Source organism: Sapajus apella, unplaced genomic scaffold (assembly GCF_009761245.1).
Source record: "Sapajus apella isolate SASKATOON/1434 unplaced genomic scaffold, GSC_monkey_1.0 scaffold14, whole genome shotgun sequence".
NCBI classification, from domain to species: domain Eukaryota; kingdom Metazoa; phylum Chordata; class Mammalia; order Primates; family Cebidae; genus Sapajus; species Sapajus apella.
This window is the reverse complement of record NW_022436954.1, coordinates 1,914,679-1,921,944: the sequence shown is the minus strand read 5'-3', so window position 1 is coordinate 1,921,944 and position 7,266 is coordinate 1,914,679. Positions and strand designations below refer to the sequence as shown.

Genomic DNA, 7,266 nt, shown 5'->3' with positions numbered 1-7,266 from the left:
GAGTCCAGCTCCTGCACCTCTGTTCTCATCACTGAACCAGGCCTAATATCCCTGGTCCTAAGTACCTCCTGGGGATGGTGTGAGCTCCAGGAAGAAAAGAGGAGGCAGGGCTTCATAACAGGAGCTCCCGGGGCAGGCAGGGGCAGCTAGGATGACGATCCTGGTGGCAGACTTCGGCGGGTACGGGATGCCTTGCTCTCCCCCACGCCCAGGGCTTTAAACAATACGCAGCAAGCTCAGCTCGGCTCAGGAGGCCGTGACATCCCAAGCCCCTGCAGCATCAGCGGATGTTTTTCCTGACCAAGATTGGCTGGGAAGGGACAGCAGCATGCTGTCGGAGGGGGAGAAGGCGGGTTGATCCGGAACATTTCAGCGGCAAGAGACAGAATGCCAACTTAAACTGGTTACAGCCAAAAGGAGAGGGTTAATTGCTATAGAACAGCTTCGGGCACAGCTGGTTCCAGAGGTATCATTGGAACTTGGGGTCTCCATCCCTCCTTCTCTAGCTCTGCTTTCCCGTTTTGGTATCACTCACAGGCAGACTCACCCCTCTCTCATTTCCTTCTAGTCCAAGATGGGCATGGGGCAGAGCCACCCCGGTCCTGGGTGAACGCCTCGCCAGCTGCAGAACCAGCTTCCTGCAGCGTTATCAGTGACTTCCTGAGTTGACGGGCACCATGCAGCCAGAGATTCTCTACCTTGCTCTGAGGGTGGTTTGGGTGTTCTCTCTTTCCTCTCTTTTCTTTCTGCCCCCAAAAGAGACAGTTGCGGGGACAACTGAAGGGGATTGCTCCTGGCATCTGGAGGGCAGAGGCCAGAGATGCTGCTAAATACCCCCCGGGGCCCAGGACAGTCCCCACAGCAGAGAATTATCTGGCCGTGGCACAGGATAGAGAAATCCTGGGACAGTGGCTGTGGATGTCCAGGGGTGGTCATTCCTCCAGCCATGGGGGGCTTTTGGAGGTTGTCCTGAGGCTGCAATACAGGGGGCTGTCCTGAGGAGCAGGGTGGTCCCCACCTGGGCTGAGGACAGATCTTTGGGAGGCAGCAGCTGCCTGAGCTCTGGAGCAGGAAGCAGAGGTCCTGGCTCCAGTCCCCCTCATGCCCCCTCTGCTCAAATGAGTCACTCCCCCCTCGCCACCCCCATTTACTCATCTGAGGCAGGAGCTGACCTAGGAGCTGGGGAACCACTCACAGGCCTTGGGCGAAGGTCAGTGCCTGCATAGACCTGGCCAGCACCGCGTGCTTGAACTTGGCATCTCAGCCTCTCACCACGGGGACCGTGCGGCCAGGGAAAGTGCTGGCTTGCTTCCAGGTTGTTTTGGGTGTTTGCTGTTTCCTGTCTTCTCGTGACGCCCCCCCCCCGCCCCACCCCAGGTTCCCATTGAAATGTGGGCCAAAGGGAGAGCTACAGAGGCAGCCCCAGACCACAGCCTTACAGGGCCCTGCTCTGAGCAGCTGCCTGAGAGTCCCAGGCTGGGCGTACATTGTTCCATTTTTGGAATTCTTCAGGAGTGAGAGCAGCTTCGGCTGTCAACAGTGCTCTGTTCACAGAGGCCGGCCCGGCAAAGGAGAGAGGGCGAGCTATTGTCCAGGCTGGGCTGCGGCCGCAGGAATGTGCTGGAATGCCGGCCGCATGGCACAGCCCCAGAGCGGGGCCTTTGTGTGCAAACACCACCAGGCAGCAGGGCCACCCCATAAATAACGATGACCTTACCCACAGATATCAGGCTCTGTGGCAGGATGGGGTGGGGATGAGGGCCGGCCCCCCGAAGGGAGACCACAGGGGAGGCTCACCCTTCCCCACACAGAGCAGCAGCCTCTTGCTGGGGAATGCCAGCCAGAGTGGGGCTGGGGTGGATGCCTGCCCCTGAAAGATGGCTGCATTGACTGTCTGGGGCCAACTGATACCCCACAGTGCCTGAGACCCTGGCATCAGGACTCAGAACCTCAACCCAGGGGTCCCTGATGAAACTGCTGGTATAGGTATAGGCGGTTCAGGTATAGGTGCAGAGGGGCAGGTGTGGGCGTATGCAAGTGTGGGTACAGGGGGGAGGGGCAGGTGGGGCATATGCAAGTGTGGGCACAGGGAGGAGGGGCAGGTGGGGCGTACACAAGTGTGGGTACGGGGAGGGGGCAGGTGTGGGCGTATGCAAGAGTGGGTACACGGGGGAGGGGCAGGTGTGGGCGTACACAAGTGTGGGTACAGGGAGGAGGGGCAGGTGTGGGCGTATGCAAGTGTGGGTACAGGGGGAGGGGCAGGTGTGGGCGTATGCAAGTGTGGGTACAGGGAGAGGGGCAGGTGTGGGCGTATGCAAGTGCAGAGGATGGAGGTATAGGTATATGCAAGTGGGAGTATAGGTGGAGGGGTGCGGGTGCGGACGGAGGGGTGAGGGTGCAGGCGGAGGGGTGAGGGTGCGGGCGGAGGGGTGCGGGTGCGGGTGGAGGGGTGAGGGTGCGGGTGGAGGGGTGAGGGTGCGGGCGGAGAGGTGCGGGTACAGGCGGAAAAGTGCAGGCATAGGTATATGCAAGTGAGGGTGTAGGCGGAGGGGTGAAGGTGTGGGTGGAGGGGTGCAGGTGTGGGCGGAGGGGTGTGGGTGTGGGCGGAGGGATACGGGTGCAGGCGGAGGGGTGCGGGTGCAGGCGGAAGGGTGAGGGTGCGGGTGGAGGGGTGCGGGTGCGGGTGGAGGGGTGTGGGTGCGGGCGGAGGGGTGAGGGTGTGCGTGGAGGGGTGCAGGCATAGGTATATGCAAGTGAGGGTGTAGGCGGAGCGGTGCAGGTGTAAGCATCCACAAATGTGGGTGTATGCAGAGGACAGCAAGCTCTAGCCATGTCCTCTGGGGGATAAGGCCCACTCCACCTCCTCCAGGCATGTCACCTCTGTGAGCTGCTGCACCTCCTTCCTCAGTAGAAAGAGGACGACAGGGACAAGTCATGCAGACGCCACGTGCCAATGACAGGTGTGATAAGAAGCGTGTTTTCTCTCTGTGGTCTTCCTCCCCAACCCTGTAACCCAGTCCAACTGGAGATCCACCAAGGGGCATCCTGTGAAATCCTCAAAACCAGCCCTCAAAACTGGCCGAGATGTCACAAGCAAACAAAGATGGAGAAGCCGCCGCAGCCCAGGGCGTCTCAGGAAATGGGGCAACCCAGTGTCACGTGGGCCCCTGGATGGGGGTCTGGGACAGAAAAGGGTATTGTGGGAAACTCAAATAAACTCCAGTCCTTAATTAACAAGAATGCATTGACATGGGTTTGTTAACTGTGACAAGCACATCCTACGGATACTAGATGTTCACAGTAGGGGAAGCTGGGTAGGGAGCACGTGGGAGCTCGCGCTGTGTCCGTACCTCCTCTGTGGAGCTGCAGCTGTTGTAAAGTGGAGGGTGTGGAAAGTCGAATGGGACACGCAGCAGGCGCCCCGCCAGCGGCAGCCGTGACGATGGGACCCGCCACGCCTTTCATTCTGTCTACTCAGAGGAGCCTCCGTGCTGTAACCCACACAGTGGTTGGACCTGTGCGGACTTCACCGTGAGGAGTAAGTGCAAACAGGAGGCGGGGTGCACTGGAGGGACCTGCAGAGCTGGGCCAGTGAGTCTCTGTTCTGTCACTTCCTGACTCTAGGGCTTTGGGTGGACGGAGGAAAGGAGGGCTGGAGGAATAGATATGGGTAGACGGTTGCCTTTGTTGGGTTTGGCGGGGTGGGGTTGGCTGGAAGCTCTGCACGTTCTACTCAGGCTGTGTCCTCCCTTTGATGGAAGGGGATGTCTGGTGACCTACCAAGCCCAGGGCATGTGTTTTCCTGAACCGGTAAATGGGGCAGAGTGGGGGTGGTGAAGATGTCATAAGAATGCATTGACCCCCAAGTGATGTTGGCAGCACGGGCACCTGGGGTCACCAAAACAAGACAGGCGTGTGCCCGTTCATGCCAAAATCCCCTGCCAGTGTGGAAAGCACCAGAATCCTGGGGAATTTTCTAGCATGGATTTTATTTTGCCAACAAAAAAATAATCACAATCACATACAAGAGGCCAGAGGAGGATGCCCAGCACCGAGGTGACCTGGATAAAGAGCTCCTTCCAACCCCTCAGGCCGGCCATGCATGTGACTGCACACCTTGGCCGTCCAGCCCCACTGCCCAGCAGAGGCCCCACCCCCCACATGAGGCCAGCTTTGCCACCCAGGGCAGCACTCGGCACCGGAACAGCCCTCACCGGGAGGCTTCAGCATCCCACCATGGCCTGTGTGTCCATAGACCTCTGGTCCAGAAAAGAGTCTGGGGTGAGAGATGGGAGCTTCATGCTCCTCCTCCACCACATTGAAACAGGACGATCAGGAAGTGTGTATGTGTCTGCTGTTAAATGGATAGGAGGGGCTGCTAGATCGAGTGTACAGTAGAAAGACGATTTTGCAAATCTTCATCCACACACAGAGAAACAGAGACTGAAAGGCCACAGACGGTAGGCCTCCTAACCTGCCCCACCTAGCTGGCCTCCACCAAGCTGCCTCTAAGCCAACTGGCCCCATTAACCCACACACCGCACTCTGGCTGCAGAGCTCCACTGATGCCCACGCATAGCTGGCACCTGCTTCCTGGCACCCTGCCTGCCTGCTCCCAGCTGCATCTGCCCACTGAGGTCAGTAGGTTCACACATCTGCTACAGCCTCTGTGCTTCTAATCACAACTACGGTCACCCCTTGGAACCCAAGGAGGATTGGTTCCAGGACCGCCGAGGAGACCAAAGTCTACCAATGTCCAAGTCCCTCGTATACAATGCTACAGTGTCTGCATAGAACCCAGCCACATCCTCCTGTGTACTTTGAATCTAGAGTACTTATAATACCTAGCGAAATGTGACGTGATATTGCAGGGGAGGGGGTCTTGTGGTGTCAGGCTTGGCAGAGGCAGAAGAAAATCCACGCGAAAGTGGACCCTCGTAGTAAAATACAATATGCCACATTTTTTAGGCATCATAAGTCATCTAGATTTAAGGAATTATAAAGTAATTATAATACTCTGCAAACAGCTGTTAAGCTGTATTTTTTATGTTTCATTTTGTGTTTTTTTTATTGTTGCATTTTTAATTGAATTTTTCCCTTAAATCTTTTTGATCCAAGGTTGGGTGAATACATCGAGTCAGAACCCATGGATAGGGGAAGCTGACCATACGTCACTTAATTTGTTGTGTTAACTGGTACATAAACCCGTAAAATCCAAGTGCAAAAAAGCAGCATTAATTCTACGAAAATGAAGCTGTGTACTTTAGAAAAGGATACTGATAAGTTGCTTCAAAAAAAAAAAAGCTTCCGCCTAGTAAAGGGTGAGGCAGCTGTAAACAACTGTGATGCCCGTTCATATCATTCTAGAAAAGTCCTGAATTCAGACTGTGTCAGGTGTCTGCAAGCTTCCACTTCACCTTAAAGAAACTCAAACTGAAAAAGAGCACGGTCCGCGCTTGGAAGAAGACGTGGGACTCCAGGTGGTGACTTCGTCAAATCAGTGGACCGCTGATCCTCAAACAGCGGGGGTTTGAACTGGAGGGTCTTTCCACTCCTACGTGGGCTTCTTCCGCCTCTGTCACTTGGGAGATGGCAAGGCCAACGCCCACCCCTCCTCTTCCTCAGCCTACACAACATGAAGACGACGAAGACGGAGACCTTTACGATGATCCCCTTCCACTTAATAAATAGTAAATATCTTTCCATTCCTTACGCTTTTCTCTAGCTTACGTTATGGTGTGAATAGTCTACAGCATACAAAATACGTGTGAATTGACTTTGTATGTTATAGACAAGGCTTCCAGTCAACAGAAGGGTATTCGTAGTTAAGTTTTGAGGAAGTCAAAAGTGGTACGTTGGTTTTCCAACTGTAGGGGCTCGGTCCCCTACTCCCCGTGTTGTTTAGGGGTCAACTGCACATTTATGCTATTTGACATTAAAATACAACGTAACCGCGGGCGTGTATCACGATGGTACTCTGCCCACCCCACCCCGCTTTAAATGATTTTTACTTTCTTCTTTGCACTTTTCTGTGTTCTTCACATTCCTTTCCAACAAGCACGCCTCACTTGTATCACCCAAAAGAACAGTGGATATGTCTTTAGCCAGTGTCACCGTGCTGGGAGAACTGCTGTGCTCAGACGTCTTCTGTCACGGTCTGTGCCTTGTCCCTCCCCGGGATAGGATTGGGGTTTCTCAGCCACAGTGTTGTTGGCCTGTTGGGCTGAGTCATCCTTTGTTGAGGGGAGGAGCAGAGGCTGTTCTGTGTTCCTCGTCCCCTGCCTCCACCAACAAGAGGCCAGAAGTGTCCCCTCCAGTTGTGACAAGGGAGTGTCTCCAGATCCCGCCAAACGCCCACGAGGGCAGAATCACTGCAGGCTGAGAACCACTGGTACAGATTTTAAAAACCCCACCTGGGGACCCAGCCTCCGCTCTGCTTCTGCCATGTCCTCGTCACGCTGAACATCAGATGGGTGAAACTTAAAATGCTCTCAACTATCCGTCTGTGCTGGCTTCACAGAACCAAACTTTGCACCACTGGAAAACAGGGCGCATCTACACTCCATCTTCGGATGCTCATCACTGCTTCTGTAGGGCGAGGGCCTGGCTCCGTCACTCCGGAGAAGGCTATTCCCCAAGTGGGTGGAGCCCTGGGCGGGTCCCCTTCCCCTGCAAGGCACCAGGAAACCAGCAGGCCGTCAGCTCCTCGAAGGCAGCTCTCTTCCCAAGCATTCTTTCGGGTTTCTTGGTTCCTAAAAAGACGCTGGCTTTCTCTGAGCCTGTGGGAGCGCTCAAAGTGTCCAGCAGAGGCCAGAAGGCTGAGCAGGGGCTCCCCAGGCTGGATGGGGAGTTGGGGTGGAGTAGATGTTGCAGGCATGCCCTGTGCCCACCCACCTCCAGCCGTGTGCCCTGGGTGAGGCCTTCACAGGGACTCTGACCCCTCTGCTTCCTGTAAAGTGTTAGCTGTTGGTCTCAGGCAGCCTGGCTGGTGTGTTAGTTCCTTTTCACACTGCTATAAAGAAATAGGTATGGGTAATTTATAAAGAAAAAAGATTCGGTGGCTCACACCTGTAATCTCAGCACTTTGGGAGGCCGAAGGGGGCAGATCACAAGGTCAAGAGATGGAGACCATCCTGGCCAACATGATGAAACTCCGTCTCTACTAAAAATACAAAAATTAGCTGGTCATGGTGGCAGGTGCCTGGAGTCCCAGCTACTCGAGAGGCTTACGCAGGAGAATCACTTGAACCCTGGGAGGCAGAGGTT

The 7,266-nt window shown here is 55.3% G+C and overlaps 1 long non-coding RNA gene across 1 annotated transcript; it reads left to right on the top strand.

Moving 5' to 3' along the window:
• Positions 1–1,116: 1,116 nt before the first annotated feature.
• On the top strand, positions 1,117–5,705 carry LOC116554369. Its single transcript, XR_004270189.1, has 2 exons — positions 1,117–1,315; positions 5,368–5,705. It is a non-coding gene; the product is annotated as an uncharacterized LOC116554369 (long non-coding RNA).
• Positions 5,706–7,266: the final 1,561 nt, after the last annotated feature.